The sequence below is a fragment of the Marmota monax genome, unplaced genomic scaffold, assembly GCF_021218885.2.
Source record: "Marmota monax isolate L192 unplaced genomic scaffold, Marmota_monax_Labrador192_F-V1.1 WCK01_AAM20220418_F8-fsc00178, whole genome shotgun sequence".
NCBI lineage: Eukaryota > Metazoa > Chordata > Mammalia > Rodentia > Sciuridae > Marmota > Marmota monax.
In genome coordinates, this window is record NW_026694501.1 from 3,638,520 (window position 1) to 3,652,757 (window position 14,238).

Sequence of the window (14,238 nt, forward strand, 5' to 3'; positions counted from 1 at the left end):
TTTGGACCCATGTTAAGTTCACACAGGAGACAGAGAGACTGCAAAAGACTTGCTAAAATATCTTCCTCTTACTAAAATATTTAATTCCTCTAAGCTCCTGAATATTTTAACATACATAGATTAAACTGAGATTCATAGAATTTAATGTGGAGATTTGGGCTATTTCAGTATTTTATATATGCTGATTTTGTTGTTCTGCAATATCAATATGCTTCCTTCTAAATTCACAACTGTTGGTTCTCTCTCTTAATCTCCACCTTGCATGACTTTCCAGAATAGCCCTTTGTCTTGACCAGATTACTAGGATTCTCAATTAACCACAATAATCAGTTCTTAAGATTGGAATGGAAACATATACCATAAGTCATTAGTGGGAGCAGAACTCTTTGAAGAGCACATTGGTATTTAAATGTGGTCATATTCTAAAAATCCTAAAAGAATAGGATAATATTGAGTTATAATTGACAAGATCATTTGAGGGGGTTTTATCAATATCTTGTTTTCACCATGAGCAAAGCCATCTATTTAGCTGTGGCATTTAGAATGTGGGTTTATTTTGGAACTTGCTAGAGAAAGTCCAAATTCCAAGTGATGAGCAAGTCACAGACCACTTCAAAAAAGTACTATTTCAAACAGATTGCCGGTGTTTAAGCTGAAATATCCCCAAACCTGAAAAACCTCCATATTTACAGAAACAAACTAATTTTTCAGTCCTACTAGAGTCCAACATAAGTTCCCATTAGAAAGGGACAGACACAATCGCTTTGCTCCCTCAAGTGACTCAGGCATCAAATAGCGGGAGACTCTAGCACATCTGATTGGTTGGCATCTCAACACAGATGTCTCCCGAGAGAGTGGAAAAGAAAAGCTGGTGATTAATGCTTTGCTGTTCAAATGCTTCCTCCAGAGATGACACGTGACATTTCTGTTACATGTCATTGACCAAAGCTAGTTATGTCACCGTGGTCTGTTTTTAGGGAGTGAGAAGTAAGATAGGTCAGTGAACATGCAGAGTCTCCCACAGACACTCAAAGGATCCACAAGCTCCTAGAAATTTTAGGAGAAATGTAAAAGGGATACTTTTGATTTCTTGCAGTAAACTTTCCAACTACGATTTTATTTTAAATTTTTTTCTTTCTTTTTTTTTCTCTCTTTTTGTACCAGTGATTGAACCCAGGGGCATTTAACCACTAAGCCACATCCCCAACCCTTTTTATTCATTTATTTATTTATTTTTTATTTTGAAACACAATTGCCCTAAATTGCTTAGGGCTTCCACTAAGTTGCTGAGGCTGGCCTTAAACTTTGCTCTCCTCCTGCCTCAGCCTCCCACGCTGCTGGGAATACAGGTGTGTGCCACTGTATCTGGCTTCAACTAGGATCTTAAATTTCTCTTTAAAAAAATTTGAAAACTTAGAATTTAAAAAAAAAAACCTGTGTTGTTACAAAAATCATCAGAGCTCTTCATCTTTGTGGGACTTCAATGTCAAGTCTGGTGTTACCCCATATTGTACCTATTGTCACACATTGCCATGACTGGTCCTCAGTGTTCCTATTTAAAACATAAGTTACAATTTTATTACTTGCGACAAAATCAGATCTTTTGTTTTCACTTCACGTGATCCCGAGTTATGTGACATCTTGGCATCATTTCGTCCTTGGTTGCTTTCGACTGATGTGGATCCTGTCGTTGGTGCTGTTTCCGAGCTTCTTCTTTCATCCAAAGGCCAAAGACCTGCTGGTCAGAAGCATGCCTGGATCTACTGGGGCAGAGTCCTCGCTTTGTCTGTCCTGGCTGAAATCTAAGGCACCCCTAAGTGCAACTCACTTTTCTCCTCTGCACAATGATCTCCATATAATAAGTGGACAGAAAAACACTTCAGCCTCCATTGGTAGCCTTTTACATAGAGAATGAAGGGAGAAAAGATGGTAGAAAGAGAAAAAAGAACCAGGTAGGAAAAAGCAAGGGGGGAGAGGGAGGAAGGGGGAGAGAGAGAGAGAGATATGGGGGGTGGGGAGAGGAAGAGAGAGGGTGGGGGGTGGGAAGACTCTGGATCCCCAAACAAGCTATGATTAAAAAACCAAAGTACGTTCAACAATAAAAATAAAGTTCTGAGTAAGAAATAGGCAAGATCCTTAACCCCTTGTTGGGCGTTCCAAACTCTTAAGGAAAGAGGTTGTCTGATTTTAAAGTTTTCTCTGTAAGTTTAGGACAGTCCTGAGGCAGCAGTACCTGCCTGCACTAACAAAAAGCACTTTAGTCTTGGTCCACTTAGTATATGAATGATCTTTCATTTCCTTGCAGACATGCTAATATATTTATTTAAAAATAATATCCAAGATCTGAGTAGGGACACTCTGAAGTGCAGAATACGTGTTGCTAATACTCAACTGTGGAACATTCTGATCCCCAAACACGTGGCTCCAGTGGTTTACCATAAGCATTTGTGCACCTGTACACTGAAAATCGGAAGGGTGAGAATTAAGTGACCTGGATTTGAATTCTCAGCCCATTGAATGTCACCTACTGTTTAATTACCATTTTATCTTCCTTTGCTTCCTCCAGTTGCAATAGGAAAAGTATGTTATGCTCAAAGATCTCCAAGGCGTTTTCCTCTTGGAGTGCTGACTTTATTATTTTTTCACAGTGTCCTGTAAGCTCTCCACATTGGTTGACATCAAATGCCCCATGTTGTCTCCTTCTTTGGAACCAAGCGGTCTTCTAAGGGACAGACAGTTCTGGGCTCCTCTTTGCCCCGTGCATTGTGCATGTCAACTCTGGTGTGATGAGTGTATTTAGGGGATTTATATTCCTAATCCCAGAGTGTCCACAAAGAAAAATACTGAAGTTTCAACCAATTGAAAACTGACTTAGGCATAAAGCGAATAGACTAACTTTAACTTCGTATTTGCAAATAAGCTCTTCGTTCTCCTAAATCATTTGGTTTTTATTTTGGCTTTTTAATGTGCTACATAAAACCTCTTAGACCTCTACAAGAATTGTGGTTTAGACTAAAGAAAAGACTTTATGATGTTGCCCGTGTATGATGGAAAATAATGTTTTATTACAGATGTTGTGGTTGTGTCCCAAATTCCCAAATCAATGTCATTTTTGTTAGAAGTGGTCAATACCATTCACACAATAAAATAACTCATTTGATTATTCCCTGCCTTATTGCAGAGCACATGTTATGAGCAAGAGTCTGATCTTTATATTCATGAAAATTTGACTTGACTTTAACACTTTAAATGAAATCTAGTTGATTTCTAATCAATTCTATAAGGGGTGTGTGTGTGTGTGTGTATGTGTGTGTGTTCATGTGTACACAATTTAAATATTAGGATGTTTTACAAAGTAAGATTTTATATATAATGTAATCTTTGCTAAGACATAATTCTTTTTAACCGATAAGTCGGGAACATCTTTTATTTCACTCGTGAAAATAAATTCATTTCATTTATTTCTTTGAGAAGGATTATGAGTTTAAAGCTATATCTCAACATTTAGCGAAAAATGTTTGAAGTGGATAGTTGGATCAGCTAGCTACCAATGTGTGGCAAACCAACCTTTTGGTGACTCAAATCCCAGAGGAGAGTTCTGGAACTCAGGAACCATAGGTGGGCAAGCTGAGCTCTGTTTTGGCTGGTCCTTCTGTGTTGAGCTGCAAGGGTAGCTGAGCTTCAGACCTCACCCACATGTGTGATAGCAGATATGCTGGCTGTTGGTAGTGGGGCTTTAGTTCTCCATGTGAACCCAAGTCCACTCAGTTACCCTGGACCTCTGCACAGCAGGTTAAACTGAGATTCCCAAGGAGAGTGTCTAAGTATAACCAAAAGGCCCTCAAAAGCCTACACACAAGTACTTAGATGAGCTCAGTTTCTTGACTTTGTATCGCTTAAACAAGTCATAAGGACAGCCAAAGCTCAATGAGAAGAGCAGAGGAGAAACCTATTAATTCCATAGGGGGCTTGGACACAGGAAGGTGTCATTCAGTAGAATTCAGTTTTATGAATAGGTCTTGAAGTGACTGGGAGATCCTAAAAGTCTTCTTAAAATTAAAAATGTCTCTAATCCATCCATTATTTTCCTTTAGGAGAGTGTACTCTCATCACAATCAATCTTCTCTCTCTTTAGAAAATAAAGCACATCCATCATCACACTTCAGTACATTATGCTGAAGTGCTAACCAAGGAAATGTCCAAAACATTCATGTTGAGAATAACCCTTGATATTTTTTTTTTCCTTTCCTGTTCATTTTCCTACTAAGGAGAGACTTTGATGTTAGAAATAGGGGTTTTGGCCTATAGAATAAGATGCTGCTTTTGAATTCAGGCATATTAGAGAATGCAGAGTGATCTCAACTCTTTAAATGATGTTGCTTATGTCTCAACTGCACGGTGTCCAGGAGTGTGGATTACTTGAACACACAGCACACAGCCCCTGAAATACAACAGGGGGGTCTCCCCTACCTCCGATCTTCACAAGGGTCTTTGCTTTTGCTGTGAATTGTGTCATATGTTTATACTGTTTTCATCAACTGTGCTAAATATAGTTATAATGATAACTCCATCCAGAGGAATGCTGGAAAACATCAATCATTATGATCACAGAACATTATTTTTAGAATTTCAATTTACATACTTTTTTTTTTATTGCCGAGAAGTAAGATTCAATGATCAATAAAAGACTTCTAAGCCTGAAAATATATTACATTAGGATCAGTTTCTTTGTGGAGAGTGGAATAGAAATCAACTGCAAGGAGAAAAAGGAACAGTATACAGTTTCTGACTGCTAAAGAATGCTGTGTGCATATATATATTTTTAAATGGATAACTCAAATCAAATCCCTATGGTATTTCAATTTCAGTGGACATATCTTAAGGAATGGTACCGCAGTTTTATTTTTAAATGTCAATATTTACAACATGCTATAAATTACGTTCTTCAAAAATATTTAAACTTAAAAGATTTCTCATGTGTACTTACCTCATGCTAGAGGGCACACAGTTTGTCCACATTTTTTAGGTGTTCTGTAAGTAGTGAAAAAATAAGAATAAAAAAGGAGAGGGAATTGGGGAAACTATTCCTTTTCACAATCCTGGACTTGAGGACAAAATTACCTCTTTGGTTGTCTGAAAAAGACTGACAGGCACTGGGACAGTTACAATTAATTTTGCAGAACTTAAGTCAGTCTTAATACCAGTTCTTTCCAGTCATACTGGACTCCGTGCGGAGCAATACCAAACACACCTGCCTGGGTACTCCACTCATTGGAACAGCCAGACTTAATACCAGTAGTCGCTAATCGCACCACACTGCCTAAGAAACTCTACACCTAGGCAGCACAGTAACATCACAACAAAATGCAGGTTCATATTTAAAGTTTGCTCAGCTTCTACTTCCATGTGACTCAAGGAAATTAATGGTTAATATTTCTGCAGTCACTGAATACTTTGAGGATCAAACACAAAATGTTAGTACTCCCACAACTTACGATACCCTTGGTCCACACCCCACATAAAAGTGCCTAGGTGCTCACTCACACACCAAAGTTTGCATCTAATTTCAGGGCTGCCTGGACGTAATGCCCAGACGCCCCATTGATCAAGTTTTAAGAACATCAGCTTTAAAGGGAAAAAAAAATCCCATCTTCCTCCTGCTTTGAAAGCCCCATCGCACTGTATATATCTAGATATTCAGAACTCAGCAAATATTTGTTGATGATGGTGGCTGATATTTGTCTCCCTTGACATTGCTTTTTTGATACTCATTTTCAAACAACCTAAATTCAGTATGAAAAAAAAAAAGTCATTTTAGAAGGGGGTGAATTCACACAACCTACTTTCAACATGGTTCTCAAAGCAGTTTGTAATAGATCAGCCCGACAGAGGCAACACCTAGCAGGCTGGAGCCTGTTCCGTTTTGAATACACCACGAACAGATTCTTGATTTCATGCTTCCGAATATTCTTGTCTCAACTCCAGATCAGCCTTTCCTTATTTCACCTAATTCCACTGAGAAATAATTTAACATCATAACAAACAAAACAACATAAGAAAGATGTGCAAGGTTCTATTAACATTCCTGTTCTCTCTCTTCATCTCGGAGTCTCTCTCTCTCTGCATTTCATCCACTGAAACCCAAATCTTAATTTTTTGACTATAAGAGATACTAGTTAGATATACCTATTCATGAGAAAAAGAAAAAAAATCTCACATGAGTTATGTATTTGTTAGTATTTCAGTTTTTAATAATAAAAATACACAAATTACTCTCAATGATACATCTATTTTAATTTCAATAGCCTGAATACTGCTAGGTGTACAATTAATTAAAAAAAAAACAGCATATTTCATGGAATATTTACAAACTGTTTTTTTTTCCATTTTATGGTTTTGTTTGTGCATGCACACCTCTAAAATGTCAGATTTATTAAAAAAATAATTTTTTTGAAAGCAGATTGTACAAACCTCTTAAAATCACCATGTATTTTTATTCAACCTAAGAAAATGTTGGTGTGACACTTACACCCCTTTGAAAGAGAAGCCTCCAGAAGTCTCATTTTCTTATGGTACAAACCATGGCTGAATCCAAAGCTATTTGTTGACTAAGTTACAATTATATTCTACTTATTTTAGCTGCACCCTAAGAAAATCCTAGCTAAGCGTGGTTGACTGCTGTGAAATACAAAATAAAAACCTATGTGATAGCAAGAGCTTACATTTATCAAGTGCCTAACATGTTCCAGGCACTGCTTTAAGGCTCCATGTCTTATTAAAACCTCATAACTATGCTATGGGGTGGGTACCATTTATCCACATTTCACAGATATAAAGATGAGCTTTTGGCAAGTCTGACTTTCCCCAAACCACACAGTAAGAGGTGGTATCAGGTCTCAGAGGCATGTGGAATGGCTGGAGACCAGTTGACATTTAAATTTAAATGGAGAGTAATTAACATTAAAGAAAATTAAAAATTCTGCTTCTCGGTTTCACAAGCTGAAGGCCAAGTGGCTGGTGGTGCCATAGTGGACTGGAGAGAGGTAACACCTCTCTATAGCCACGGAACTCCTGTTGGATAGTGCTCTGCCAGATTACCCTGTCTTGCTAAGCACTAGGAAAAAATTCAATTATAAGGTTTTGTAAAAAAAATTAATAATTTTAATTTATAAATTACATCACAGTGCTAAATTTGTTGACTGTTTTCCTTGTTGAGTACAATTAATACTTTGTCATAACAACCACTACAGAGGCAAAAAGTTTTCATTGACAAAAGCTGACAACTATCACATTCTACATACAGAATCCAAGGGATGCCTGAAGTATCATGAAAATGTGCCGAAACAATTAACCAAATTAAAATTGGTGCCAACTCCTGTCTCGCCAAGGAAAGATGGCTCCTAAAACAACTGTGAAGAGACTGCAAAAATTACAATTAAAACATAAGACAATTAAAATTTCTGCTTAGTCATCTTTTAATGCTTCAATAGCATTAAAAACATTGGTGACACGGCCCATAAATAAGATAAATTTTTTAAATTACATTATAAATATTTAGACTAAATTTTAAAATTCCAGGATAAATTCTGAGGTTTCGTGTCTGAAAACAACAACAACAAAATTATACAGCAAATTAGGAGTTAATAATTTCAAAATCTATTTTTTTAAAATTTTTTACAAAATTTGCATCATCAAATTCATTTAATGTGCTATCTCCAGAGCTGTTGAAAGGTGATTTGGTTGAAATGCAACATTGTGAGAAGGAAAAGAAAAGGCATCTTCACTTACATACAATGGTACAAAAGTATATTTCAAAATAAGGCAAGTGAGCGAAAATTGTAAAAGGCAACGTGATAGAAATCACATAGAATCTCATAGAAACAAGAGGGTGAAAGGCCATGAAACCAGGTACTATCAGGGAAATTTAAAAATTTACTGCCTGTGCTAGTTGTATCATGTGAATCCACCTTCAGAATTTTAGTTTTCATCCAAATTGACTACTTCATGTGTTCTTTTGGAATATCTCTTATGATGCACATTGTATAAATCTTTCCTAATAATATGGCTAAATTTGCTTATACTTGGGTATTAATGTTAATATCTCAGGACAGACAGCATATTCTTCCTCATTAGCAATAATGAAAACGCTCTGGGCTTCTTGCTGCTTGGAGTGTTTGGTAAAAAGAAATGCATCCTGTTGGCTTCTAGACATTTTAATAAACTCTTTGTAAAAAACACAAAGGAGTGGCTGGGGTTGTGGCTCAGTGGTAGAGCCCTTGTCTAGCATGTGTGAGGCACTGGGTTCGATCCTCAGCACCACATGTAGATAAATAAAAAATAAAGGTCCATCAACAACTAAAAAATATTTTAAAAAATAAAAATAAATACAAAGGAGATAGTGACACTGTGAGTTCCTGAGGCCCACGGTGAAGACCCTGCATGCAGTCACACCTAGTCTGGCTTCTCCTCCCACAGTGTAAGCCTCAGCTGCAGCCGGATTCCTCCTGGAACTGCTGGCCTGAGTTTGAGGAGCTATTTCTAGTCACTTCTGCTATATATGGTGTAGGTCAGGGAAGCAAGTACCAAAGACCAAGGGAACCTCAATGGATCAGCTGCTGCTCAGTCCTCAAGAGATTTCCCTCAGTGCCCTTTTGCGGTTGCTGTTGTTTTATAAATGTCAGGAGAGCCGAATTTAACAAGTTGAGTTTTATAATCTGAAATACTTATATCATCAAGAGTAAAAGTTCACACTGATCATTAAGTCTCTCTCCTGACTTCCAGAGGTAAATGTTTAAGAGGAACAACAATACAGCAAGAACTATGACATTATGCAATTAAAAACACAAAATGAGTTGAGTGGAGATAGGGGCCAAGTGATTTTTATTTCAATATCAAAACTGGTATTTTAAGTCATTTTTTGAAAGAAAGATAGAAGTCTCCATTCCTGAAAATTCTACCCTCTCTTCTGTGTTTGTTTGGAATCTTTGCCAAGTTTCCTTACAAAGTATAAATACATAAATGATCAGCGTAAAGAACTAATGGTATCAAGGTCTCCAATTAGAAAACCCAAATATAAGTAATGAATGCCACATCTGCTCATGGTAAGTTAATACTAGTAAATTCTGACGTGTGCATTTCATGAAATCATACTTTAGACGTAAATGGAATAATAATAGGAGGTTATTTAATTTGTAACTCTGAATGTTGTGTCCGAATATTGAAAAGAAAAATCATGTACTTATATACCCCACAATAGTATATCCACTGAGGAAATCTTAAATCGCTTACCAATTTGTGATGCTAATTTAAACATCAATACTCTTGATATAGTAAAACAAAGATCACTGACTAAAGTGATAATTTCATCAGATTTATATCAAAGAGTTAATTCATTTGTAATTGTAAATTGCATTCGAGGGAAATTAGAAAATATTTTTAAGTTCGTATTTACTTCAAAATTTTCAAGCTTATAAATTCAGACAGTCTCACATTTGAATTCTCAAATATCTTAATTTGCTTTAAAGAGAAAGTATTTTTTTCTTTCATTCATATAATTCAAAACAGCTAAACAGATTCTACTTCAACAATTTAAATGATTCACATGTGAGAACAAATATGGAAAATCTAAGCCCCAAACAAAATTGCAGGCTTAAATTATAATGATAATTTAAAATGTGTGTAATATAATTATAGTATAGGGTCTGCTATAATGAGCTCGGCAATACTCTATATCGAATGTGTTAGGACGGTGATATTAGCTATGCCTTTCTCTGAGCATTTTTTTACACATTTCTGAATTATGATACCTGTGCCAGAATCAGTCTACTGTATCAAGGATTTTTTGGATGGAGACATGAATTTTTTAAATTGTCAAAACATGATAGAGCAAACTTTCTTTTTCTACATAGGATCTGTTGATATATGAATATCAACTATGTATAAATTTCAAATGTATAAAGATAGTTATGTACTCATTTTGAAAAACCTCTAGAAGAAAGTCAAAGACATATAAATTGATAATTGATAATAATTTTATATAACCAAGGCAGATTGGAAACATTTAATTATGAAAATTAATGATCATTATGTCCTTTCACGTAAATGCCAGATTGGCCTTTTGATGCAAATATTTTTCTTTTACACATATTTTAAAAAGTCAAACCACAATGCAGATCCTCTTTGGATGGTTACCCCTTTGCTGATTATTAAATTAATACTATATTGTTGAACAGACGATTATACACCATGATGCCATAGGAAAGTTCAGTGCAATAACAGAAAATGGTTACATGACCAGGTTGATGGTGAGTAGTTCTAACAAAACACAGGAGAGGTTATTTGATTTCTTGTTCTATAGGAAAGTACTGCTTAAATTAAAAAGTCATGAATTTCAGGTGGAGGCAGGAAGACTGTACTGTCTTGAGCGATAATGGCCAAAGAACTATGAATTCAAGAAATAAAGTTGTCTTGGGATTCAACTACCTACACCCAGCTAGTCAACCAACCATCCATCCATCCATCCAGCCATCCACCATCCCTGAACAAAGAGTCACTGCAAATGAATAATTAAAATACACAGAGACCAGAGCCAACATAATACAGAAAAAATTGATGGATGCAACATACCCCCCAGTGGGGAGACATGTGGATAATTAGGTAAAATAGGATTTCTGGTAAAATAGCGCTACATATATATTTTTTCTTATAGCGAAATTACAAAGATGTGTCAGATTCAAAATGGGGAAGCGCAGAGGATTCCCATTGGAAAGTGGAGCTGAGTTTTGTTGGACAGTGTAAGCTTTGGGTGCCCTTAATAACAACAGGCAGCTCCAGAGGTGACCTCGTCCGTCATTCCCTCAACTCCCAGCACAGACTGAGCACGTAGCTGTGACTCAGTAAATATTGACTGTATAAATGAGAGAGAGGGGTCCTCGCGGAGAGGCTGAGAGAAAGGGGTTGTGCAGGGATGCAGGCAGGATGTGCCCGGGGAGCTCCTGGAAGGTGCTCCAGGTGTGGCTCTGGAGTGAGCCAGGGAGAGCACACTGGGGTCTACTGAGAAGAGAAACTGCAGAGGGAGGAAAGAGCCAGATGGTGAATCATATGGAAATTATGAAAACTGACGAGATAACATCTCCTCTGCTTTGAACTCTGTTGAAAAAAGACAAAATTGTGTTTGGACACTGAGACATGAATCAATAAAAGAGCAGAGAGATCAGTGCACAGAGAGGAAAAAGAGGTCTTGAAATAATGCATTTCTTTTTTACAATGTCTTATCGTCCCAGTTCTTAGAAATCGTCATTCTTCAGAAGTAATTGCTGTACAGGAATAAATTAGCCTCGTAGGAGAACGTTTTTTTCCTGTAGTTAGTAACCTTTTAATAATGACTAGTTTCTGATTAAACAAAGGCCTGGGTAAAATGGCCTCTATCTCTCCATCTATATTGTTTACCAATCCTTCCCTGGGAAGGTTTTTCTCCTCTTCAGGGTCCAGGCCTGGCTGCCAGGTGTGGCCCTTGACAGATGAGGGCACAGTAACCTGCTGACCCACCCCCAACCCCTGGCTTCTGGGCTGCCTTTTATCCAGAGCCCTGGCTTATTTTCCCTCTCTCTCTCCTTATAAAACCCAAGAAGCTGCGGCCTCTCTTGGGCTGTCTACTGTCCTCAAGTGCTGCCCACGGTAGACTTCCTGGCTTACCCCTGCCTTGTGCCTCTTGACCCTGATTTTGGATTCTGATTCAAGTTTAGGTGACTCCTTCTCTTTCGCTGCTGATTGTGGCTGGATTTTGGAACTACCTGTCACCCTTCATTTACCTTCATCAGAAATTCTGATTTAGGCTTCTGACATAGACTCCCCACCTGGGATTCTGTCACTAATTCTGTTCTTGAAAAGCTTCCAGGTTTATTTATGTATTTATTTATTTGGGTCTTGTACACCAGTTTTTATCCTTACTAAAGATAATCTCTGATTTCTAATCATTCATAGTCTGGACAAAGACATGCATGCTACAGAGCTCTGCTGCATGCAACTTTAATGTGCATGCCATGCTAGGTGGAAATTGGCACGCTGGGTTCCCAAGGACAGCCTGTCTGTCACCGGGCAAGCAGGCCCAGTGAGACTGCCAAAGGAACTTGGTGTGGGTCTTTACAAATGCATTTTAAATCAAAGCAAGTGTTCTTAAAAGCAAATTCATATTCTCTCTCTCTCTCTCTCTCTCTCTCTCTCTCTCTCTCTCTCTCTCTCTCTCTCTCCTTGTATTTATAATACAATGATACTTTTTAAAACAATTTGCTCCAAGACTCTTGGGCGAATGCAGTTATTTTTTTCTTAGCCTGTCTTCCTGCAATTTTGGAGTGTAAAGAGTGAAGTTATGTATAAATACAAGCATAGAATATTTCATCCCAGCAGAAAATTCTTCCTAAGAGACTGCTGCTACTTGTGGTGAGAAATATGTGAAATAACTCTTTTACAAAGTAATAGAAGTTTTAAGTCAAATTATGCTAATTTTTACATAAATAGGCACAAATTTAGGGGAGTAATAAGATGCAGTATGAATCACACCCAATCTTCAAGACTGCCCTTACAGAAGAAAAAAGAAAAAAAATTTCTAGTTAGGAGACAGAAAAAATCATATGTTAAACTATGTTTCAGTTGCTAGTCAGTGTATTAATACATATTAAAGCAATTCATCACAAATAAAATCACCTGTCTTTAACTTTTCTAAGAGTTTCAAACAAAATGTCAATTTACTGTCCTGTTGATAGTGTAAAATCTTATGTTGTACGCAAGATATTCTGTGACACTATTATATCCTACCTAAAACAGATTCTGTAACACTTTATATAATTATATTATGTAAAATGTATTATGTAAGTATATTCTGTGGACACAATGGTCCCTTATAAAAAATAAATCATATAAAACATAGTTAATTTTATAACTTTATCCACAGTTTTGAAGGGGTTTTGTGATGTCTTGGCAGTGCAATTTTGAATACAATTTTTTTCTTAAATATCAGTTCTCCATAGTCAACTAGTTAACTGCTACTGCTGTGTCTTTAAATGTCAAATGACTCTTATGGCTCTTCCAAAATATTTAAAGGGAGTTTTTTTTTTCCACATCAAATTGTCACTTCTATCTTAGAGAAAGTTTCAAAGTTTCTAAATGCTGATCTACCCCATTACCATAATTACCACCACCTCTACAGCCATCATACCACGTGAAATCTTAATTTACTTGCTTCAAAAATGGTAGCTCAGCATTGAAATAAATCAAAGGCAAATAAAATATATGCAATAAATAAAATGTATATCAAGTGTATGAAATGGTGTGTGGTCTCCTTTCCCTTAATACTGAATGTGTGCTGAGAGTACTCACCTCCCCTTCCCCTCCCCCCATCCCTCCCCCTCCCCCCCTTCGCCCCCCCCCCCCCCCGCCTTGCTTTCCTTTCTGCCTTCCTTCCTTGTTACCTTTATTCTTTCTTTTGTTCTTTCATTTTCTTTCTTTCTCCCTCTTTTATTTATAGTTTACCTTTGGAGCCCTTCACTTCAGTATCTGGACTCACTCTGGTTCTTTAAGTATAGGTTCTTCTTGTAGGTAGCAATGAATCTGCTGCCTCATCCAGCCATGCTTCCAAAGGACAGAGGATAAGTCCAGAAAAAGACAGTGGAAAAGAGTTTGGACATAGTTCACATCACCGTGTGCTTTGTCATGCTATCCTGTTATGAGTTTGTGCTGTTAAAACTTATACAGGGTCAGAACAGGAAGAAGTAGGTACTGCGTCTGTTCTTGGAAATCAAAAAGCTACCGTTAACCATTCTTCAGGACCAATATCTTCTAGGTTACTAAGGAGCCCTAAGGAATCATCTTTCTGCTTCTTGTTAAAAGAAGCCCTACCCTGGGGTCTTTTTCCTCTCCGGTCTGGTTAACACTGGTACCTTAGGCCATTGCTTAAATACAGACTCTGCCTTCCCACATGTCCTCTTGATAGCATCCTCCTGTCTTTGAAAGGGCCTCACCTGCTACAAGGACCGGGGAAACCCTTGCCATGGACACCACTTGGTACCACCACATGGCCTACCTATCTATCCTGGCTCTCCGTTCACACAGGCAAATTTGCAATGTTGCTAGGTTGTGATTTATGATTTGTTTTTGAAATTGCAAAATCACTTTGATGTGAACTCCTGTTCTCTGAACCCATTCCAGATGTGTTTGAAATCCCAGATTTATCTAACAAAAATT